Source organism: Nycticebus coucang, chromosome 22 (genome assembly GCF_027406575.1).
Source record: "Nycticebus coucang isolate mNycCou1 chromosome 22, mNycCou1.pri, whole genome shotgun sequence".
Classification (NCBI taxonomy): Eukaryota; Metazoa; Chordata; class Mammalia; order Primates; family Lorisidae; genus Nycticebus; species Nycticebus coucang.
The window spans coordinates 41,520,481-41,545,679 of NC_069801.1; the positions used below are offsets into that span (position 1 = coordinate 41,520,481).

Sequence of the window (25,199 nt, forward strand, 5' to 3'; positions counted from 1 at the left end):
AAATCCTCAAGCCCTGCAAAATATTTTCCTTCAGGACATGGAAAAAATAAATTTTAAAGTCATCTGGTCCAGCTTTCCCCTTTATAGATTGTGACACTAGGGGGAAGAAATTTTACCAGACTCACAGAGGCCACTGGAAGACCCAGGCTTCCTCTCCCCCAATTCAGGATACTATCCTCACCAAGGCCTGTTGTGTTGAACACATGGGATACAAAAGCTTGAGGGAAAAGCTATCAATGGACCCCTTACCCCCAACCATTGCCTTGCTTGATAACTGATGTTTGTATCTCTGGCCTGGGGTCTTGACTGAGCATGAACATAAATCACCCTCCTTACTCCCAGATAGTGTCAGCAAAAGCACAAAATCTGGGGAGGACCTAGCAGTCCAGGTTCCCATGGTGGATGTGCAAAGCAACAACTTCAAGATGTGGCCATCCCTCCTGCTGGTCATAAAGACAGCTAACTTTGTGGCTGTGGACACAGTGGGGGTTGGGAAACAGGGAGGGCAGACAGTTGTAAAAGGTCTGGTGCTGGGATCCTATCACCTATAGGAGCTGAGTGGGCTTAAAGACAGTAAGAGTTTGCTGAACTAGTAAAAGGCCTGTTATTTTAGTCTCAGATCTTATCTCTGGGGGTAGTGGATGTCATAGTCCTGGGTAGTTAGGATCCTTCATGAGGCTAACTCCTAGCCACAACCACCACAACAGCCAACCCTGAGGTGCATCAGGAAATGTTACAAGGCTGTGTGTCATGCTGCCAGGACCCATTCTATCATTTCCCTGGGCCTTGCCTGCTTCAAGCAGCAGCTAAGACAAGGTATGAGATGATCTCACCCCCATCCCAGGTCTATAATTGGTAGGAGGAGGGTTGAGATCCTGGTGAACATCAGTTATGAGATTTTTTTCCTCCCAAATCTTGATATAAGAGACCCTCTTTCTCTTCCAGGGAGAACATTCCTACCTGACTCAAGTGTTCAATCTCACCCTGTTGTGCATGCAGTAGTACGTCACAGAACCAAAGTCTGTAAAGTTTGTGGTACAGCATGGCTTCAGCTTCAGCTTCAATCAGCAGTATGCCCAGGGCATCCCTTACCATCAAGGGAATGACAATGTAGGCGTCTAGCCTCGAGTCTGCCCCTTTTGTGACTTCATTTGTTCCTATACTACGCTGCATGCCTGGGGAGAATGTGCTGCTTAAGGAACATGAGAAATAACTAGTGACGGAGCTGAGGAGACAAGACTGATGAGGGAGCAGCATTGGGTTAGGCAGAGAGGGAGAATTTTCTGGGTCTGGGAGCCTGGAATAAGTGTCCTATAGAAGAGGCTTCCTGAGGGATTCTATCCTTCCTAGTAACCCCTTCCTTTCATCTAGGGTGATGAGAGCCAGAGTCTGTCATTATGGACACAGTTTCTGGAGTTGATCTGGGCCCCGTGGCCCCTAGTGCTACACAATGGCCTTACAGACTTAGTGCTCCTGTACCAGAACTTCTATGCACACCTCCTAAATAATCTGGGAACCTTCATCACTGACCTGTGTGAGATGTTCCCAGCAGGCATTTATGACACCAAATATGCTGCTGAGTTTCGTGCTTACTTCGTAGCCTCCTACTTAGAATATGTGTTCCGGAAATGGTGAGGAAATGCCTGAGGGAAAGGGGTGGGACTTGACATGAGCCTATTTCATTTACTTAAAATGTTTATTGAGTTCCTGCCATGTGCAAGGCACTGTTCAAGGTGCTGAGGATTCAGCAGTGAACAAAAAACCCCTGTTCTCATGGAGTTTCTATGCTAGTGGACCAATACCCTCTTTCTTGCAGTGAATGGGAAAAGGAAGCAGCAGGCAGCTGGCAGTCCATATCTTACCCTGGAGTTCTGCAGCTATCCTTCTAGCATGAGGGCCCATATTGACTACCGCTGCTGCATGCCCCCTGCAACTCACCACCCTCAATCCACCAGTATCTGTGACAACTTCTCCATGAGAACGTCTGCCTGTTTCCTGGGGTAAGGGAAGTTCTGATGCCTGGAACCCCTTCTAAGCCTTTTTCCCACCTCCAGGTTTATGGCTGGTACCCTCTGGGACCACAGCATCCTCAGTCCTATGATTTAAGGGGTGAAAGTGACAGTGTAGGGGAAAACTTTGTTGAGCCTACCTCTGAGGAAACTAAGGATGATCTTCCTGTGAAGCAAGTTTGTGGGGATAGCCTCAAGGCTGAGGATGAAACTAGGAACTTGCTTGCTCTGAGCAAGGTCACAAAAATGACGTGGAGCTGGGGTTTATGATAGCAAGTCTGAAAAAGCTGACATGGCTACCTCAGAAGTGCCAGGGAGTCAATCCAGTCCTAACCCAGTGCCCGGGAATGGATTGCATCAGGCTAGTTTTGATGCCTTTATGACAGGTTATGTGATGGCCTATGTGGGAGTGAATCAGGGACCTCAGCCTTGCAGCTCTGGACCCTGGCTCCCTGAATGTCACAACAAGGTGTATCTGAGTGGCAAAGCTGTACCCCTCACAGTGGCCAAGAGCCAGTTCTCCTGTTCCTCCAAAACCACAACCAGAAGATGAAGCTGGCTTGGGGCAGCAGCTGACCCAACTTCTACCTAGCACTTGGGGGCTGAGAAAGAGCAGCTAAGGGTAGAACAAAGGTATTTGGGTCTCTCTAGTTTGTAAATGTCATATTCTTAGCTATTACTTGGTTTGAGGTGGGGGAAGCAAAGTGGTCCTGGTGGAGATACTGCTGCATTGACTTGGACATTATCCTTTACCCCAGAGGCTGAGGTACACAAGGGTACAAGAAGATTGACCAGCACCTGTAATGCCAATATTTAGTTTTAAATCTGAAAGTGTCTTGGGAAAGCTTTACAAAAAATATCAACAGGAACAAGTTACGAAAATATTTGACCAGCTTCATCTTTGGTTATTTCTTATTGTGGCTCTGTAAGGACAGACTTCCCAAAGCTCCAAGCATAGCAGGAAGGGAAGAAAATCAGTCCATTTAACCAACTGAGTGTATCACTGTTGACAAATACCTAGAGTAAGCCCTAGGGCTTAAAAACCAGCCCCACTCCCAGCCACAAGGTTGAAAGTTGTGTTTTTTTTTTTTTTAGAGACAGTCTCACTTTGTCACCGTCAGTAGAGTGCTGTGGCGTCACAGCTCACAGCAACCTCCAGCTCTTGGGCTTAGGCGATTCTCTTGCCTCGGCCTCCTGAGTAGCTGGGGCTACCGGCACCTGCCACAACACCCAGCTATTTTTTTGTTGTTGTTGTTGCAGCTTGGCCGGGGCTGAGTTCGAACCCATCACTCTTGGTATGTGGGGCCAGCACCCTACTCCCTGAGCCACAGGCGCCACCCAAGGTTGAAAGTTTTATGGACAGAACATTAAGACTTCTTTATAGGGCGGCGCCTGTGGCTCAGTCGGTCAGGCGCTGGCCCCATATACCAGGGGAGGTAGGTTCAAACCTGGCCCCGGCTGAACTGCAATCAAAAAATAGCTGGGCATTGTGGCGGGCGCCTGTAGTCCCAGCTACTTGGGAGGCTGAGGCAAGAGAATCACTTAAGCCAGGAGTTGGAGGTTGCTGTGAGCTGTGTGATGCCATGGCACTCTACTGAGGGCCATAAAGTGAGACTGTGTCTCTACAAAAAAAAAAAAAAAAGACTTCTTTATGAAAATAGAGTAATTAACTGGAAAAGGTTTTTGAATAGGTTAGCTAAAAGCCATGACCACCACACTGCCTTGCCCTCCCCTTGCATAGAAATGTAGTGACGTGGTCTGACTATGCAGGAAGTGCAAACAGCAATTATTCAAGTGTCTTAGACATACTGGCAAGAAGCACCCCAGTCTTCAGCTCTGAGAAACAGCCGTGCCCTTATGGCTTCCTGGTAGGCTCTGTGTTTCATCTAGTAGCCTTACGTGCCCCAAGAAAGGGGGGAAAAAACATGAGTCATAGCTGCCTACCAGCTCAGCCTAGAACTAGGGGGTCCTCTGGTCCTGTATGGAGAAGTGCACTGGAGGTCTGGTGGGGACCAAAGCTCCATGCTAGATTTCAGAGGTTTGGTGTCAGATGTTGGCCCTCACTAGGAAAGCCTTTCACTGCTGTTGTATGTAGTCAATGGGAGCCTAAAAGTTGAACCTGGCTTAGCCTAGACCGCCTGCTTTGTGCTCCAGCCCATGAGGCTGTGGACAGCTGTGTACCAATGGGGCCTTATGGCTTTAGCAGAAGGTCTATCCTAAGATGAGGCAAGGACTGACCCCCCTCACCTATCCTGCTCTTCCTATTTGTAGGCCTGTGCCTAAAACAGGGAAGGGCACTGGAGCTAACCCTCTTGGCCTTTCTTCTACCTTCATCTCCACGGAGGCAACTGCCAGGCATGGACTAGTCCTCTGGGGCCTAGGCCCCAAACCATTTTTTCCCTGGAGCCTGGAGCAGTCTATGGCCTCATGGGCTAGAGCAGATGCCTGGAATGATGGGATCTCCTTTACGCTGTACTTGAGACTACTGAGGTGTAGTGGGGGCCCATCAGATAGTGATTCTTCCTGGTCCACAAATAGACAGGCTTCTTGATGCAAGAATTCAAGTGAACCAGGCAAGGACCACCACGGGCAAGCAGGTAGTGGGGGCAGGGGTTCCTGCCAAGCAGCCAAATGCATAATTCCAGGCTTTGGTGTATCCAGGTCAAATACCAGGGAGATGACAGACTTGCGGGGTAGGTCAAAAAACTTGATCTTGCGACCCTTGAGGTCCTGGCGAGCACTGAAAGGGTTGACTTTGACACTTTGCAGCCAGTAGTAGGGATCCAAAACGCTCACTGTATATGTAGGTTTATGGGAGAAGGTGTTTGGCTTTGAGACAGCCAGATGGTACATCTTGGGCATGGCAATTTATAGGTCATCTTGTCATCAGTGAGCTCAGTTGCTTTACCATTCTCCATTAGTTCTAAATAGCAGGAGTCAAATCTGGGTTACTCTCACTAGTCATAACAAACAAAAGCAGTACTTTACCACAAAAGTGTTTTCATTCCAAAAGCAAAGTAGGTACTGTTCTATGTTATCAGTGAAGAAACAGAGGGAAGCAATATGCCAAGTCACAGCTCTTACAGAGTCAGTACTTTTTCCATCATCTTCCTTTCCCCCCTTTGCTTCTGGACGTGGGATCTTGGCAATCACAGCCTAGAGAACAAGGTTCCACACCTTACTATCCTCCCTTGGGGTCAGGGTGGGATTTCTGGGCTAATCTCTTAACTTTGCCTATAGGCTTTACCTTCCTATCTCTTGCCTGCTTTTCCTATAAGCAGCTCAGAATTTCCTCCAGGGTCTTCCCAATCTCCACGAAGGATGGGCACAGTTTGCGGTCCATCTGTAGGCATCTACAACAGCCATTAGCCTTACCCTCCATCTCCCACCCCAGGATGGCAGTTGAGTCTGTTTCTGGCATCTTTTAAGATTCAGAGTACAACTAAGAGATCTTTTCTGAAAGCCCCAGGTAATAAGGGTAATTCCTAGGGCTAAGGTCTAAGAAGATGTTATTACCTACTATCTTCTATCAGTCTTCTTTGTGTGTGTTCCTTATATGCCTTATTTGGCACAGGACCCTCCAAAAGTTTGGTTTATTCTATTCTTGAATTTTGCTGCTAATGTGTTTCTGGGAGCTACCGGATCAAAGCCTACCACTTGGTCATGACAAGTAGGTCCAGCCCCCTAGAGTTCTATACGTGAAGGGAGACAAGAATCTTTTTTCATGTGTCTCAGGACCAGCTGGATCCACCATCCAACAGTGCTCCATCAACACCCAAGGCAGGGATGGTAGGTCTATCCTGCAAGCAGAGGACCAGATAATACAGAGCAAAACGTTCTTTCATTGGTCCAGGGCTCTGGAGACTCCCAAGAGGCACAGAGGGAGAAGGAGGTATGGTTGTCACCCTCCAGTGAAAATGAGGCTTCTTGAGGTTAATTACAAGCCTCTACAGTCCTAACCAGGCGGTAAGAGTTCAGCCAGCCCCTGACCAAAGCCCAGGGGAAAAGACACTTCACAGCAATTGAAGGTGAGCTACAGAAAGTTTGGGGGACAGTCCCCATAATGTGCTGGAAAGTGTCAAAGTCTGACTCGAAATTCTGTGGATGCGTATGGTGGGGAGAGTATACGAGACATGGGTAGACAGATCATTCATCCTCACCAGCACCCTGGCCTGCTCGGAAGAGGATGGAAGCTGCCCCTGAAAAGCCACAGACTGAGTTCCAGCAACTCTACCCCAAGGACAACGCAGTTGTATAGCCTCAAATCATCTCCCCCTCAGTGGCACTGATCCCCAACCCTGCAGCTCACCTCTGCAGGGAATATAGTTTGGATCAGCCTGGATGTGGGTGATGATCTCGCAGAGGATGATACCGTAAGAGGGCATACTACCTGGGGGGTAGTCACACCTTGGTTTCTCTTAGTGGGGTGAGGGGTATAGTGTCTGCCCCTCATGCTAACAGCTCAAGCCTGGGCTCTATTGCCCATATGTCATCCAACCCATCCTGGGCAGCTGCCAGGGACCAGTGCTGCTCTTACCAAAAACATTCTGAACATAAAAGGTGATCCTGGACACTTTTCTGCTAAGAGTAGATTCTAAGAAGAACCAGGCCTTGAGATCCCCCAGACTTACCTTCTCATCATAGGGTTCATCTCGGAGAACCTCAGGTGCCATCCAGAAGGGTGAGCCCACCACAGCCAGCTTCTCACACCCATACTGTGGGGTGAGATTATATAGTAAATGAGCTTGGCACTGCCTGGCACAATGAGCTCTCTCTCTCTCTTTTTTTTTTTTTTTTTTTGAGACAGAGTCTTACTTTGTCATCGTTGGTGTAGGGCTATGGCTTCACAGCAACCTCAAAGTTTTGGGCTCAAGAGATTCTCTTGCCTCAATTTTTCATTTTTAGTAGAGATGGGGTCTCACCCTTGCTCAAGCTGGTCTCAAACTCATGAGATCAAGCAATCCATCCACCTTGGCCTCCCAGAGTGCTAGGATTACATACGTGAGCCACCACGCCTGGCCTCACAATGAGCTCTTTTGACCAGTAGGAATTCTTCTCTCCCAAGGACTAGGACTGACCAAATTTAGGGACCCATGGTTGAATTACGACCAAGTGCTAGAACTTTCCTGTAGCTTCAGCCCTTTCTCCTCACATCCACCCGACATCACGGATCGTCTCAGCCAGGCCAAAGTCAGCAACTACTGCAGAATAATCATTCTCATCCCTCTTTATCAGGCAGTTCTAGAGTTTCCCCAAAAGAGAAAGCTAATGTGGCCCAGACATAAGGATCATCCAGCCATAGTTATCATTGAACCCTTCCTACCACAGGGCACCTTGTCTGCTTCTTGGTGAACCACACTCTTAGGCTGACCTCCGTGGTCAGATCTGGGGGCTGTAAGCCAAGCGAGATGAATTAGTCCTGGATCTGGGGTGGCTGCCCCAAGATTCACTTCATACTCCAAGCACAAATACTTATTCTGGCTTTCTAAATGCTAAGCATGATTTAAGTGCTAGACATACCTCAATGAGCAACAAACTTGTCCTCTTGGGGCTCACAGTCTATTGGAGGAAGACAGACTATTAGGCCCTACCCTTCCTCCTTCCTCAGAATGCAGAGACCCAAAAACCCAGGCCTGACCTTGCCAAGTTAACATAAGGATACACTAACTTCGCTGTCTACAGGATCACAACCAGCCTCCCCTCTTATATTATAAGTCTATGATCTAACTCCCTCCAACTGGTTTACTCCCTACACCCCTGCTCCTGGTGCTCCTACACACATATCCTCACAGACAAGCTTGGCTTATCAAGCCTAGCAGGGCCTTCCAGCCTTTGCCTTTGTTGATACTGTTCTTTCCATTTGTGATATGCTCCTTATTAACCTTTCACCTAAGAAAATTTTATGTCTTTTAAGGCGAGCTACCTCTTCTGCCCTCACCTTCCCCTCTCATCTCAAGCTCCTTTAGCTCCTCCTCTAGGCACTTCCTCTTACAGTCCAGCAGGGAGGCTGCGAGCTCTTCAGGAGCCGGTTCTGGTTTGGGCTTATCTTCCTAACAGTATTTAATTCATGGGAGAGGCTGAGGACACACTCCCTGAGCAAATGCTGCCATCTTCAGAAAAAGGGTGAACCCAAATGACCTATAAACAAACACAAAGTAGCTCTCCCCAAATAACTGCATTCAAAATAGCCCTACATCACTGTGGCTCAAGAGGCACCTCACTTCACCTGCTTCTTCCAGAGGCAGCAGACAGCAGGGGATCCTTGGCTTACAGAAACATTTCTGGGACTAGCCAGATCCTGTCTGACCCAGACTAGCCAGACCATGTCTGACCCAGACCAGCCTTCCCTCTTCCTTGCCAGCCTTGGCTTCTAATTGGTAAGATGTTGCCAAGTCACTCCTGCTTACTCCACATGTACAAATCAATCCTTTACTCTGTTGCTGACTACACTCTTCCATTCTCCAAGCTGGAAGGATCCTGTGATTCCATCATATCTTTTCCTGCTCTGGATCTCAGGTAGAAATGCATCATCTCTAGCTTCCAGGCAGGATGCTCTCTGTGTTGTCCTGGCTTTAGCCCTCTCATAGGCCTGCCGGCACTCTGACTGACCCTAGGCCAGCCTGCCTATCAGCCAGGGCCCCACCTTTGGGCACCAGCCTGTGAGGTAGTGGCTGGTCAGATCTGTCACCTAATTGTCTCCCCTCTTTTAATATGACTTGCCTAGAGTAAGGAGTAACAGATGCCCAGTCAGACTTCCCTGAGTCAAGAGGTGACCTTTTCAGGGTCAAAAACCAGCCCTGGCTCTGCAGCTGCATGGCTGTAGCTCCTTTTTGACCTCACACCATAGCATAGTCACATGTTTGCCTTCAAGGACAGGGGAAGATCCCATTCATCTCTGTATCTCTAACCGAGCACAGGCACACAGGACCTTGGCAAAAGTTTATTAAATGAAAAGTTTGGTCTGATTACTGAAGCAACTAAGCTGCTTTTAAAAGCATGTGTCAGGCTCCGCACCTATAGCTCAAGCAACTAGGGCGCCAGCCACATACACCAGAGCTGGCAGGTTCAAATCCAGCCCAGGCCCACGGAACAACAATGACAACTATAACCAAAAATTAGCCGGGCATTGTGGTGGGCACCTGTATTCCCAGCTACTTGGGAAGCTGAGGCAAGAGGATCGATCACTTAAGTCCAAGACTTTAAGGTTGCTGTGAGCTGTGATGCCATGGCACTCTACCCAGGGTGACATCTTCAGACTCTTGTCTCGAACAATAAATAAATAAATAAAATAAAAGGACATGTCAAATGTAAACACTAATCATACATTTGACTCCATAGTAAGGACAGAGCTGACAAAGTTCTCAAAGAGTGGCCATGGAAACCTACACACATTCTTCAGAACTAGGCCAGAGTAGACACCTGAGAGAAGTTCCTGAGATACCCTAACAGCTGAACACTCAGTACTGACCCTGAGTAAAACCACCTGAGCTGAGAAATGCCCAGTCCATTTGTTAATGTTTGCTCTAAGCTAAAGAAGCTGTTTCTGCAACAACAAAAATACTTTCAATCTGTCATCAATTCTTTCCCCTCACCTCCAACAAAATCCATAAATAAGATGTTGCCAAGTCACACTTTCTTACTCCACATGTACAAATCAAATCAACTGATCCAGTTAGGATCAGCCAAGAAAAGACTGATTCTACATCTCAAGAAAGGTTAAAGGGTGGTGCCTGTGGCTCAGTGTGCAGGGCGCCAGCCCCTACTATCCTGAGGGTGGCGGGTTTGAACCCGGCCCCAGCCAAACTGCAACAAAAAAAAGAAAGGTTAAGACATTCTTTTCACAGCACAGGGAGATCAGTGACTGAGTTGCCTTCCTAAATGTCTTAGGAACTGCTATAGTCCAAGTCTCTTAGAAGATTATCTGTTTTGCTGTCCTATCCATTGCCCTCAGCCCCACCATGTGATCCTGTACCTTTACTATAGCTCTTATATAATGACCTCCTCACTTATCTGTCTTCACAAGTAGATTAAGAGCCCTTGGAGGGTACAGATTGGATTTCAGTCATTTTTATGTCCAATACTGGATCCTCTATAGCATAGTATAAATGGTTCTTAGAAGCTGTTGATGGTTCTCATTTTATTTTATTTATTTATTTTATTGTTGGGGATTCATTGAGGGTACAATAAGCCAGGTTACACTGATTGCAATGGTTCTCATTTTAAAAGATAATTCCAAGGTGCCCTAATAGCCACTCTCTACATCCTTCCAGCATTCAATTTTCTTCCTAATTCAAGTTCTCTTCACTCTTCTGAAAATTGGCATTTCTTTTCCTAATTGAGTGGCATAGCCTAAGACCATAGCTGGATAGGCTTTTCACTCTGGTGAAGTCACCAGAGTGGCTTCTATGGAATCAACATAGAACACAAAACAACCAGGAACTAAAGGTACAATTCATAATTCATATGTATACTCCCAACAGTACCATAGTTCAGCGGTGCTTTCTGATGATAGGCAGTAAGGGTATTAAGCAGAAATGAACTGCTCTCTCAGCTGCCTTCAAGAGCCAAGGCTTGTGTATGGTTGTACTAGTTACTTCTAGAGCAACTGGTAAAAGCCTGTGTGTGGTTATTGCTGCTTCTTTATGGAGCTCGTGAACTGCACATTTTCAAAAGCCACACTGCCTCCCAACTGCCTTCTTAGTAAGTTTTTAGCATTGCCCCTGCACAAATCCAAAGCAGTGCTGCAGTAACCACCAACATGTAAATCCTACAAAGGCAATACTTTCAGGAGGTACGCTGATGGTAAACTAAGGATCCTTTTGCCTTTACCACAGGCTTAAGATAATTTGGAAAAAGGCATCTACTTCTCTACCCTGATTTACTCACTTGGAATATGTTCCCACTGTATGTATGTATGTATAGACAGAGTCTCACTCTGTTGTCCTAGGCTAGAGTGCCATGGCGTCAGTCTATCTCACAGCAACCTCATACTCCTGGGGTTGAGTAACTCTCCTGCCTCAGCCTCTTGAGTAGCTGGGACTATAGGCACCTGCCACCACAACTAGCTAATTTTTCTTTTTCTTTCCTTTTTTTTCTGTTGCCCTGGGTAGAGTGTTATGGCACCATCAAACTCGGGCTCAGGCAGTCCCCTGCCTCAGCCTCCCAAATAGCTGGGACTACAGGCGCCCATCACAACTAGCCCCACCCGGCTAGATTTTCTATTTTCAGTAGAGACCACAGTCTTGCTCTTGCTCTTGCTCAGGCTGGTCTCAAACTTCTGAGCTAAAGCAATCCACCCAACTCAGCCTCCCAGAGTGCTAGGATTATAGGTGTGAGCCACCACACTCAGCCTGATAGGTATTCTTAGGCATGTATAAAACTGCTATACATCTGTCTACAAGACTTGAATTTAGTTCTTGGGCAGAAGTTCTATTAGATACGTTAAATTCCCTTATAGTTCCTGCATCAATGATGAAACAGTGCTATTTATGTTATTCTTGTCACGGTGGTGCCCTGGGATATTTGGCTTGAGGTGCTTGCTTTGTAGCATGGCCAACTTCCTCTGAAAGCAACTCTTTTCTAACCTGGTCTCATAGCAATTTGGGCAACAAGAGAATACTACAGAGACCAGCTGATGCCAAAGAGGAACTGGCAGGGTGGCAGAAACTCAGTCACATAGACAGAAAATGGGTCAGTACCTTATGCTCTCAAAACCTGTACTTAGTGACTAAAAATCACTGAACTCTTGCTCTTAGCTAAGAGCTATCTCCAGGGTCCATAGAAGAGAAAACTGACAGGTCCCCACACTGCCTGGACTGCTGTCACTACTACAGGGCAAGAATCTCTTAACCCTCCTGTGTCATCTGCTTCTGTAACACACATTCAGGATGTCTGGCACAGTGACTCACGCTGTAATCTTAGCACTCTGGGATGCTGAGGTTGGGTGGATTGCTTGAGTTCAGGAGTTCGAGGCCAGTCTGAGCTGGTCTCTTAAAAAAATAACCAGGCATGTGGCGAACACCTATAATCCCAGCTACTGGGGAGGCTGAGGCAAGAGAATTACTTAAGCCCAAGAGTTTGAAGTTGCTGTAAGCTATGACGCTGTGGCATTCTAGCGAGAGCAACAAAATAAGACTCTGTCTCAAAAAAAAAAAAAAGATGAAGGTATTACCTGGCTCAACACTAAAAGGTACCTGCTCTGATACAGGCTTTCTAAGGGCTAGCTATTAAGAGTAATGAGTTAGGTTCTCTGTGATTAAATGTTAAATCTATAAGAGATCTCCATATTCCTAAACTTAGTGACTAATTTCTGAAAACAGCTTTCTTGATAAAAACAGAAAGACAGTGTCTCAAAGAGTTGTCAAAGTAAGGCCTTCATACCCTAGATGTGAGGTCCCAACGAAAGATACCTTTGAAGTTAAGGTAGCTGAGGCCCACTGCTATGTTATAGGCCAGTTTTACGCTAACAGTCCAGGGCAAATGAAGGTTACTGTCTAGCAATTGTTCCAGGTTCCCAGAGTTGATATACTGAAAAACAGAAGGAAACACCAGATACCATTTATCAGACTTCTATGATAATATTTTTGCTTGGTCCTTCTTCCTCTGCTTATTCCTTTAAATTTTACCATTGCTTTGGATTCTCTCAATTTCCCATCTTACATGTTAACCCCTGGACTATTTCACATATTCCTTGAAAGGAAAAACCAGCTGGCATTTATCAGAAGTATTAGGCTGATGGTTTACACAGTGAACACCTAGAAGACAGAGATCATATATTTTTTAAAGTTACCAAGGCCTTATTCTGTATCCAAGCCCTATGGTAGGTGCTGCACACAAAGATACCTTCCCTTTGGGAGATCACAACCTGTTAAGGTATATGGAAGAATAATACCATATAGTAAATATTAAAGTAGTTATATGCAGATACACAGCACCATGAACTACCAAGAATAAACTTAGTCTGGGAACAACAGAGGAAATGTGTCATAAAGGACAACATGGGGTAGCAGGAGATGGAGAGTCCACACAGAGGGAACAGTGTATGCAAAGTTATAGGTTAACTGCATTCAGGAAACTAATTTACTCAATATGGCCAGTGTGCATGTATGGGAGAATCAGGAAGTGAGGCTTATATGTTTTGCTAAAATACATGGACTTTATCCTGTGTACAAGGGACAAAAGAAGCCTTTTTTTTGTTTGTTTCCCCATGCATATAAAAATTTTATTTACACTATACTTTAGTCTGTTAAGCATTCACTAGCATTGTGTCTAAAACACAGTGCATGTAGCTTAATTTCAAAATATTGCTTAAAAATGCTAACGATCATCAGTCTTCAGCAAGTCTTAATCTTGTTGCTGATGAAGGGTCTTGCCTCGATATGGATGGATGCTGGTTGATCACGGGGGTGGTTGGTAAAGGTTGTGGTGGCTGTGGCAACTTTTTCTTTAGACACAGGGTCTCCATCTGTTGTCCTGGATGAAGTACAGTGGCAAAATTATAGCCCACTGCAGCCTTGAATTTCTGAGTTCAAGCACTTCTCCTACCTCAGCCTCCTAAATGCTAGGACTATAAGCATAAGCCACAGTGCCCAAAAGAAGCCTTTTAAACAGGGAAACATGGTCAATGTGGTCATATTTGCTTTTTAAAGAAAAGATTATTTTAGCTTTTGGGATAGATTAGAGTGAAGAATACAAGAAAGAGAAAATAGGTTAGGCAATTATCCTGGTGAGAAAAAGACATCCAAGGCAAAAGTAGAGGCACTGGAATGAGGCAGGATTCAAAACATATGGACATGGCAGGGCAAAAAAAGAAAAAAAAAAAAACAAAACTTGATAATTACCTGGATCAGAGAATGAGAACAATAAAAAGCTCTATGATGATTCCAGGCTATTGGTCCCTGGATATCATCATTAATTATCTAGAAATAGGGAGAGGAGTAGATTTTTGGAAGAGGCAGTGTTAAGAGATGGTTCTGTTGGGACAAGTAAATTTAAGGTCAAGATGTCCTATAAAGAATAAGTTTTAAGTTTAGGAACAAAGTCTGGGCAAGACACTTAGGAGGCAAAAACATAGAGCTAAAGTAGTCATAGAGTCCAAGGAATATGTGAAATTGTCCAGCGGTTAACATGTAAGATGGGAAATTAACAGAATCCAAAGGAATGGTAAAATTTAAAGGAATAAGCAGAGGAAGAAGGACCAAGCAAAAATATTATCATAGAAGTTAAAGAAGAACATTCTAAAAAGAAAATGACCAACAGTATCAAATGCTATAGATCAAATAAGATAAGCTTAAAAAAGTATCCACTGAATTTGTAAGTAGGAAGTCACTGACAGCTATAGCCAGAGCAGTTTCAGTAAAGTGGTTAAAACTAGAGTAAGACTGAAGTGAACTGAGGAGTGAGTATGAGATAAGGATATGGAGAAATTAATAAGGATACAGAGAAATTACTAGAAGATCTACTCTTCAAAAAATATGGCCATTCTTCATCATTCCCATATACCCACAAAGGGCTGCTTTGCCTTTTTTATTTAAAAAGTGAATAAATTGGCTCAGCGCTGTGGGCAATGGTGCCAGCCTCATACACCGAGGCTGGCAGGTTCAAACCTGGCCCGGGCCAGCTAAACAACAATGACAACTGCAACAAAAAAATAGCTGGGCATGTGGCAGGTGCCTGTAGTCTCAGCTACTTGGGAGGCTGAGGCAAAAGAATTCCTTAAGCCCAAGAATTTGAGATTGCTGTGAGCTGTGACGCCACAGCACTCTAACCAGGGCAACATAGTGAGACTTTGTCTCCAAAAAAAAGTGAATAAATATATTTATATTATATATATAAAATAATAACAGCTAATATTTAATAAAGTTCTTACAGCTGGCCAGCATTATTCTAAGAACCTTATATAATGTTATCTCATTATTCTGCACAATAACTCTATCTCATACTGTTACTCTCATTTTACAGAAGGCATTTAGAGGTTAAGCAACTTGCTCAAGGTTATCCAATTATTCAGTATCAGAGACAGGCAGACTCTGCAGTCTGACTCCAGGATCCATACTCTGTGCCATTGCATTGCATTGGAGAGTCACAGACCACAGCATCTGAGTCAGAGAACCTCATGCAACATAGGTGCTCAAAAATGAATTTACTCAAACCTTACATAATATATCCTCTTTTTCTTTCTTCCAAGGGGGAAAAAGGGAGAAACTCCTTTCAACCTAAATACTATTTGGGGGTGATATTGAATTTACCAAGTACTAGGGAACCTAATGGGATAAGAGACAAGAAATCTGAATTCTAGTCTAATTCTGCCTAATTGCCATTTAATTTGGACAAACCAACTAATAAGCCTATGCACCCTTCATTTTTATCAGCTATAAAGTAGGTATGATAATTCCCAATATACCTAACTTACAATGTTAGTATGAGAATCTGATAAAACATAGGAAAGTGCTTAGAAAAAATTTAAATGTCATATGACCTGAGATTTTCTTATGTGACGATAATGAGAGCACCAAAAAGAACCAGTTGGGGGCAGCACCATGCAGCTCTTTATCTTCCAAGTTCTCAAAAGAGAAACTTCTCGATCTGCTTCATCTTGCTTGATAATCCATCTTTGAAAATCTCAAAATAAGGCATAATGACAGCATAAGCACAATGCCTTCTTCTCTTCACTCTGGTTGAATCTACCCAAGGCTCACATCTGAGATACTCATTTCGTGAAAAGAAACTGAGCCCGTGAACTCCAGGTTACAAGGCAGCAAGGAAGCTGACATCTCTTCAGGCATATTTCTTTAGCTCTGAGAGTCAAAATCTCAGAAGAGATGGTTTGAAGTCTTTGGCATGGTGAGAATGTGACATGGAAGGCCTGTCTTCATGAGCCACTCAGGCTGAGTGTCAGGCAGAAAAGACTATGACAAAAAGTCTGTGTACACTCTCTGCAGGCCAAGTGAGGCCAGGACTCTTGGTTCTGTTTCAGAGAAACATGTTTCCTCTGCTCAGCAATGTCTCTAAAGGCTTGAGAACTCCACAGACCAAGCCACAGAAAAGAGAGCAGAGGAAAAAGATGAGACAAGATCAGGAATCATACTGCCAGCAGATTCTGGCTTTTCTCGGTAAGATGGAAAATGCACACCCCAAGGACCAGACAAGGAAAACAAATGGAATTTTCTTTTACAACCCATTTTTTTAGCCTGCCTTTGGCAAATACACCAGTAGGACTGATAAGCCCCTTGGCCCTCAGAAACCACATCTCAATATTTCAAGACTGTTGCATACATGAGGAACGGAAGTTTGAGATCTGCCAAGGAGGAAGACTTCTCAGTTGCTACACACTGAGAAGTCTAAATGTGCCCATTAGTTGGAATGTTCACTTCCCAATGCTGCTCCCAGTGCACACTCAGCTGGTCTGGCCTCTGAGCAAGTAAATCCCCCTGCAGGAAGCAGAGACAAGAGCAACAGCACTAGCACATGAAGCTTTTCCGGATGGGGATAACAGCTGCTTTGCTTTCGTTTTATTTCAGTCTGCTCCCTCAGGCAGTGCTATAAAATAATGTAAGGCATTGGCAATACATTCAAATAACTCAATAGAGAAGCTTTAACATTTTTTATCGTTATTTTAAACTTTCAAGTTCAGAAAACTATGCTATAGCCAATCTAGGTACTCCAGTACCTCTCAGTGACTGTTAACCTAAAGACCATCTCTCCTTCTCATGGTCTAAGAAAATATTATAAGGGGCTGGGTGCAGCAGCTCATGACTGTAATCCTAGCACTCTGGGAGGCCGAGGGAGGTGGATTGCCTGAGCTCACATGTTCGAGACCAGCCTAAGCAAGAACAAGACCCTGTCTCTAAAAATAGCCAGTTGTGGTGGCGGGCGCCTGTGGTCCCAGCTACTTGGGAGGCTGAGGCAAGAGAATCACTTGAGCCCAAGAGTTTGAGGTTGCTGTGAGTTATCATGTTACAGCACTCTACTGAGGGCAACAAAGTGAGACTGTGTCTCAGAAAATATATATATTATAATAGAGTTTCTTCCATTTCTTTTGTATTTGATACTTCGTTTCCATAAAGATATACAGACCATTTTTTCTAGAAGGCATTCAATGACTCAATGTGTCTTGGTAAATATGTAAGTAAATTTTTATTACTAAAATGCAAGAAATCATATGCCAATATCTTTGCAAAAGTCACTGAAAGGACCAGGTGCAGTGAATCATGCCTGTAATCCTACTACTCTGGGAGTCCGAGGCAGGTGGATTGTTTGAGCTCAGGAATTTGAGACCAACCACAACAATAGCGAGACCCTGTCTCTACTAAAAATAGAAAAACTAGCTGGGCTTAGTTGGGTGCCTCTAGTTCCAGCTATTCTGAAGGCTGAACCAAGAGGATCTCTTGAGCCCAAGAGTTTGAGGTGCTGTGAGCCACGACACGATGGCACTCTACCCAGGACAATGGAATGAGATTCTGTCTCAAAAAAAAAGAAAAGAAAAGGTGAAGACAGTATGACATTGTGATTGCCTGGGTGAGGGTGTGAGGGAGAGAAAAAGTAGTGAATGACATTGAGGATTCTGGTTTAGGTGATGGGAATTAGAGGGCCACCTGTGATGGACCGCAGGCTGAGGAAGTTACTGCTAATGAAGAGTAGTCTATTGTCTTGTGCCTAAATTAGCCTACCCAAATACTATTTATTCATGATTAGTTCCTTCTAGTTTTTTATGCTTTGAAAATTTTGCACTTAAGTTTTTAATCCATCTTGAGTTCATAATGGTAAAAGGTATGAAGTGAGGATCTAAATTACTATTCCCCAAATACCTAACTAGTCCCACAAGTAATCACTAATGCCACCTTTATGATACATGAAAGTTATATATTGACATAGATGTAATTAGGTTTCTGGGATATTTCCATAGGGCCACACTGCTTTTGTAATCATATCTTTATTATGTGTTTGAATATCTGGCAAGGTAGAGTCTTAAGGAAAGAGGGGGAAAAAAAGGAAATGATAAATTCAGTTGTGTGTGAGGTCATGTTGTAGCAACTTCAAGTAAGGAGGTCTAGCAGTTGGATGCAATTCTAAAGCTAGGAGAGGCTGGGACTGAAAATACAGATTTCAAGTAAAGGGTATAGTGGAAGAAAAAACTGAGCACTGAGGCCAGCATGGTTGTTCATTCCTGTAATCCTAGTACTCTGAGAGGCTGAGGTGGGAGGGTCCCTTCAGCTCAGGAGTTCCAGACCACCCTAAGCAACAGCAAGACCATGGCTCTACTAAAAATAGAAAAATTAGCCAGGTGTTCTGATGGACATTTGTAGTCCCAGCTACCTGGGAGGTTGAGCCAGGAGGATCACTTAACTCAGGACTTTGAGGTTGCTGTGAGCTGGGCTATTGCCATGGCATTCTAGCCTGGGCAACAGAGTGAGATTATCTAAAAAAAAAAAAAAAAAAAAAATCCACTGCTGAGCATGACATTGCTCAGAGAAGGCAAAGGAACACTGCTCACTTCCTCTTTTTGTGCTTTCTTGCCAGGCTCCTACAGGCACACAGCATGTATCCTGCTCCCTTACCTAGTTCTGCTCCTTTGAATACACTCCTGCCTCTATCATGGCACTGAAAGCTCCTGAGGGGAGGGGCCATGGCTTTCATGCTCATTCATTCATTCATTCATCCATCATCCATTTAATCACTAGTGCCTGGTACCTAGTAGGTGATGAGTATGTGTTGACTGATTTTTGAGTGTGTAAAATGCTTTTACATTGCTTTAACCCAGTTGATGACTCCTCTCCTCCTTGAAATATTTTAGCTCTCACATGGATTTCTTCTGTTTTTTTTTTGTTGTTGTTTGTTTGTTTGTTTTGACAACTCCTGCAAAGCCTCTTTTGTTGGTTCTTCCTCTCACCCCAAGCATTAAATGTAGGAGTACCCCAGAGCCTGCTCATTAGGCTTCTTCTCTTTTATACGGACATTATTCCCCACAGGACTCACACCCATGCTATGGGCTTTAAATTTCACCTCTATGCTGATGACCCTCAAATTCCTATGTCTGGATGGATTTCTCTTCCTTAAATCCAAGGCTGAAATCAAACTGCTTCTTTAGCATCTCTATTTGGATGTCTAGCAGGCACCTCAGCCTCAACATGTCCAAAATTAACCTTCACCCTTTTCCATCTCTATCAACAGCAACTCCATCTCTCCCATTCTTAGGCCAAAACCCTTGCTGCTGCTTTTCTTCTTCTGCCCCACATCAGGCCTGAGAAGAAATCTGTCACTCTACCTTCAAAATATATCCAGGATTTGCTATCTTCTCACCATCCCTGGTGCTGCCTCCACCCTGCTCAAAGTACCATTTTCTCTCACCTTGATTATAGCACTAATCCCTCAACTGGTCTCTCTGTTTCCTCCTACCTCCCAGACCTTCCACTGTATGTTTTTTTTTTGGAGGCAGAGTCTTACTTTGTCACCCTTAGTAGAGTGTCGTGGTGTCACAGCTCACAGCAACCTCAGACTCTTGGGCTTAAGCGACTCTCTTCCCTCAGCCTCCCAAGTAGCTGGGACTACAGGTGCCCACCACAACACCAGCTTATTTTTAGAGATGGGCATCCTGCTCTTGATCAGGCTGGTCTCAAACCCGAGAGCTCAGGCAATGTACCCACCTTGGCCTCCCAGAGTGCTGGGATTACAGGTATTAGCCATTGTGCCTGGCCTCCTCAATTGTATTTTTTTTAAGAGACAGGGTCTCACTATGTCACCCAGGCTGAACTATAATAGTGTAGTGTCCACAGAGCTTACTTCAGTCTTGAACTCCTGGGCTAAAGCAATCCTGCCACCTCAGCCTCTGGAGTACCTGGGACTACAGGGGTATATCACCTCATCTGCCAATTTTTCCAGTGTTGTCCAGGCTTAACCTCCTGGCCTCAAGAGATCCTCCTGCCTCAGTCTCGCAAAGTGCTGGGATTACAGGTCTGAACCACAATACCTGGCCTCTTGCCCCTCCTTAGATGTATTCTCTGCATAGTAGCCAGAATGAACCTGTGGAAATGCAAGTGGGATAATGCTACCACTTACAACCCACCTACATTCCTTGTCATCTCACTCAGAGTAAGAGCCTGAGACCCAGGCCCAAACAAGGCCCATGTTTGTTGCTCCCCATCATTTCTTTGCCTCTCCTCTTGCTCCCCACTCCTCCATTCTCTCCACTCCAGCTACACTGGCCTCCTTGCTGTTCCCAAATACACCAAGCATCCTCCTAACTCAGAGTTTTCATTACTCTCTCTCTCCTGTGGCCCTGCCTCTCCCACATCATCAAGGCCAGCTCCTCTGCTTTCTTCTGCCTACACTCAAAGATCAGGCCTCCCCAGCCCCCCATCAGCAACTCCACACTCTTGCAACAGTTTCAGCTTCCATGCTTCATTTTTTTCTCATTAGCATCTATCACTGCTATGTCTACTACTTTTTGTTCATTGTCATTCTCCCTTACTAGAATGAAAAACTACAAGGACAAGGTTTTGTATGAGTGAGTTCATGTATGTCTGTTTTATGCCTGACACACAGGAAGTATTCAGGAGTTGGAGACCATTTTTGTAAAATGAACAAATGAATACATCTGGGCCTCATCATGACTCTGAGCTGAGCAAGCTGACTGAGCATTATCTCTATTTATAGATGAATAGACTGAGGTTCCAAGAACTTATAAAATGGAGAGCTAGACCAATTCCAGATCTCCCAATTTCATGACCTTCATATAACCAAAATTAAATCAGAAATAAATGAAACTGAGAACAAAAGAGTCATTCAGAATATAAATGAAACAAAAAGTTGGTTCTTCAGGCAGGGTGTGGTGGCTCATGCGTGTATTCCTAGCACTCTGGGAGGCCGAGGCGGTAGATTGCTTGAGCTCAGGAGCTGGAGACCAGCCTGAGCAAGAGCAAGACCCCCTCTCTAAAAATAGCTGGGCATGTGGCAGGTGCCTGTAGTCCCAGCTACTCTGGAGGCTGAGACAAGAGAATTGCTTGAGCCCAAGAGGTTGAGGTTGCCATGAGCTTTGACACCAGGGTACTCTACGGAGAGTGACAAATGAGATTCTGTCTCAAAAAAAAAAAAGTTGGTTCTTCAAAAAGATAAATAAAATCGATACATATTTGGCCAGATTAAGTAGAAACAGAAAAGTTAAATCTCTAATATAACCTCAGTTAGAAACAAAAAAGCAGAAATAACTACAGATACCACAGAGATACTAGCAATTATCTCTGACTACTACAGGAAATTGTACACCCAGAAATTTGACAATGTGGAGGAAATGGACCAATACCTGGAATCATACCATCTGCCTAGACTTAATGAAGAAGAAATAGATCTCTTGAACAGACCAATATCAAGCACTAGAGATAAAAGAAACATTAAAAAAATCTTTCAACGAAAAAAGAGCCCTGGACCAGATGGCTTCACTCTAGAACTCTATCAAATCTTCAACAATGAACTTGTACCTATACTGCAAAACCTATTTGAAAACACTGAGAAGAAAGGAAACTTCCCCAACACATTCTATAAAGTAAACATCACCCTGATCCCCAAACCAGGAAAGGACCCAACCAAAAATGAGAATTATAGACTCATTTCACTAATGAATATTGATGCAAAAATACTCAATCTTAGCCAATAGATTACAGCTACATATTAGAAAAATTATACATCATGATCAAGTAGGCTTCATCCCAGGGACATAAGGCTGGTTTAACATATGCAAATCCATAAATGTAAGTCACCATATCAATAGCAGCAAAAACAAAGACCATATGATCTTCTCAATAGATGCAGAAAAAGCATTTGACAAAATTCAACATCCTTTTCTAATAAGAACACTTAAGAATATTGTCATAGGTGGAACATTTCTTGAACTGAATGAAGCTATCTATGACAAACCCACAGCTAATAGCATACTGAATGGAGTAAAACAGAAAGCTTTTCCACTTAAAACTAGAACCAGACAAGGATGTCCTCTATCACCACTACTATTCAACAGAGTGCTGGAAGTTCTATCCAATGCAATCAGGCAAGAGAAGGATATAAAGGGCATCCAAATGGGGGCAGAGGAGGTCAAACTGTCACTCTTTGTTGAGAACCCCAGAGACTCAACTATAAGACTCCTGGAAGTGATTAAAAAAAAAAAAAAAAAACAGCAGTGTTTCGGGATATAAAATCAATGTCTACAAGTCAGTAGCCTTTGTATATACCAATAACAGCTGAGCTGAGAAGCAAATAAAGGACACAAACCCCTTCACAGTATCTTCAAAGAAAATTAAATACTTAGGAATATACCTAAGAAAAGAGGTAAAGGACCTCTACAAAGAGAATTAGGAAACCCTAAGAAAGGAAATAGCAGAAGACATTAACAAATGGAAGAACACACCATGCTCTCAGCTCTTAGACATTGTTAAAATGTCTATACTTACCAAAGCAATGTACAGATTTAATGGAATCCTCATTAAAATACCAATGTCGGCTTGGCGCCCCTAGCTCAGTAATTAGGGTTTTTGTCGGCCAAATACACTGAGGCAGGTGGGTTCAAACGCAGCGTGGGCCTGCTAAACAACAATGACAATTGCAACAAAAAAATAGCTGGACATTGTGGCAGGTGCTTGTAGTCCCAGATACTTGGGAGGCTTCAGCAAGAGAATCATTTAAGCCCAAGAGTTTGAGGTTGCTGTGAGCTGTGATGTCATGGCACTCTAGCAAGGGTGACATAGTGAGACTCTGTCTTAAAAAAATAAAATAAAATACCAATGTCATAGTTTGAAGAACTGGAAAAAATAGTTCTTTGTTTAGTATGGAACCAGAAGAAAACCTGTATAGGCATGGCAATTTTTAGTAATAAAAACAAAGCTGGAGGTATCACTCTACCAGACTTTGGGTTATATTACAAGTCCATAGTGATCAAAACACCATGGTATTGGCCCAAAAATAGAGACATAGACATAAGGAACTGAATAGAAAACCAAGAGATAAAACCAGTCTCTTAATAGCCGTATGATCTTTGATAAACCAAACAAAAGTATACACTGGGGAAAAGAACCTCTGTTCAATAAATGGTGCAAGGAGAACTAGATAACCAGATGTAAAAGAGTGAAACTGGACCCACACCTTTCACAATTTACAAAAATTGACTCAAGATGGATAAAAGATCTAATCTAAGGTATCAAATGATAAAAATCCTAGGGAAAAGTGTGGGGAAAAACTCTTGAGGAGGTCAGCTTGGGGAAAGATTTTATGAAGAAGACTTCTGTGGCAACTGCAACAACACAAAAATAAGCAAATGGGTCTTAATTAAACTGAAAAGCTTTTGCACAGAGCAATTAAAGCAAAGAGACAACCTTCAGAATGGGAAAAGATATTTGCATTTTACCAAATCTATAAAGAAGTCAAACAAATCAACAGAAAAAGAGCAAACAATGCCGTGTCAAGAGACATGAACAGAACCTTCTTTGAAGAAGACAGACTAACAAAATGAAAAAATGCTCATCTCCCTAATCATTAGAGAAATGCAAATCAAACCCTGAATTATTACCTAAGCCCATTAAGCACAGCCCACATCACAAAGCCCAAAGTTGTAGACGCTGGCAGGGATATGAACAGAGGGAAACACTATTTTTTTTTTGAGACAGGGCGTCACTTTGTTACTCTTGGTAGAGTGCCATGGCATCATAGCTCACAGCAACCTTAAACTCTTGGGCTTAAGCAATCCTCTTACCGCAGCCTCCTGAGTAGCTGGGACTACAGGTGCCTGCCACAGTGACTGGCTATTTTTTTGAGATGAGGGTCTCACTCTTGTTCATGCTGGTCTCAAACCTGTGAGCTCAGGGCAATCCACCTGCCTTGGCCTCCTAAGTACTGGGATTACAGGCATGAGCCACCAGGCCCAGACTGCAAATTAATATAGCCTCTTTGGAAAGAAGTATGGAGAATCCTCAAAAAACTCAAAGTAGACCTCCCATTTGACCCTGAAATCCCACTACTAGACATCTACCCGGAAGAAGAAAAAAAAATCTTATCCAAAAGACATTTGCACTAGATTATTTATCACAGCTCAATTTACAATCACCAAGATGTGGGAACAATGTAAATGCCCATCAACCCAGGAATGGATTAACCCAGGATGGTATATGTATACCATGGAATACTATTCAGCCATAAAAAGATGGAGACTTTACATCTTTTGTATTAACCTGGATGAAGTTGAAACACATTCTCCTTAGTAAAGTAATAAAATAATGGAGGAGGAAATATCCTATGGACTCCATACTAATATGAAGCCTATAGATCAGCAGTTCTTAACCTGTGGGTCACAACCTACAGGAAGTGTATTGAAGGGCTGCGGCATTAGGAAGGTTGAGAACCACTGCTATAGATGAGCTAATACATGCCCACATAAAAGAAAAAGTCAATTCAATTCCAGTTGGGGGAAGAGGGAATGAGGGAAGGGGAAAAAGCGAGGTAGGGAGGGGGTCAATGTGCTCCCATTTAATAGGCACAGTGAAAGGGTGTGGGGCACAACTACAAGCTGGACTCTACCTAAGAAATGCAGATATTGTAACCTAGTTGTTCATACCCTCACATTAGCCTGAAATTTAAAAAAAAATTTAAGGGAAGAAAGACAAAAAAAAAAAAAGAAAGATAGAAAAGGAATGAAAGAAAGAAAGAAATCCTACAAACCTGTGAAAAGATACTCACCCTCATTCTCATTAGTAATAGAAAAATGCAAACGTCAACCATGATTAGATACCTTTTCTCAACCACAAGATATGTGAAACATTATGAAGTTGGACAATGCCAAGTGTTGGCAAGTTTGTAGAGGAACGAGGGCTCTTCTGATCTCCTGGTAGAAGTGTAAATTGCTACTATCACATTACTCAGCAATTATAGTCCTCACTGTGTACCTTGGGGAACTTTTGTACAAATAGATAAGTTTGTATGCATACAAGAATGTTTATAGAGGCATTGTTTGCAATAGCAAATAACCGTTATTTCCCAAATGGCCCTCAACTCTAGGATGGATAAATAAATACATTCATATAATGGAACTCAGTCATATGTATCAAGACACATGATTCTCAAAACGAAATTCTGAACAAAAGAAGCAAGTCACAGGACACATATGCTAAGATTCCGTTTATCTAAAATTGGAAAATAGCAAAAACTAAGGAATTG

The 25,199-nt window shown here is 43.6% G+C and overlaps 2 pseudogenes; one reads left to right on the forward strand and one right to left on the reverse strand.

Annotated features, from left to right (window-relative positions):
* Positions 1–380: 380 nt before the first annotated feature.
* On the forward strand, positions 381–2,585 carry LOC128575369 (target of EGR1 protein 1-like; annotated as a pseudogene).
* Positions 2,586–4,256: 1,671 nt separating this feature from the next.
* Positions 4,257–18,989, reverse strand: LOC128574713 (dual specificity testis-specific protein kinase 2-like; annotated as a pseudogene).
* Between the last annotated feature and the right edge of the window lie 6,210 nt (positions 18,990–25,199).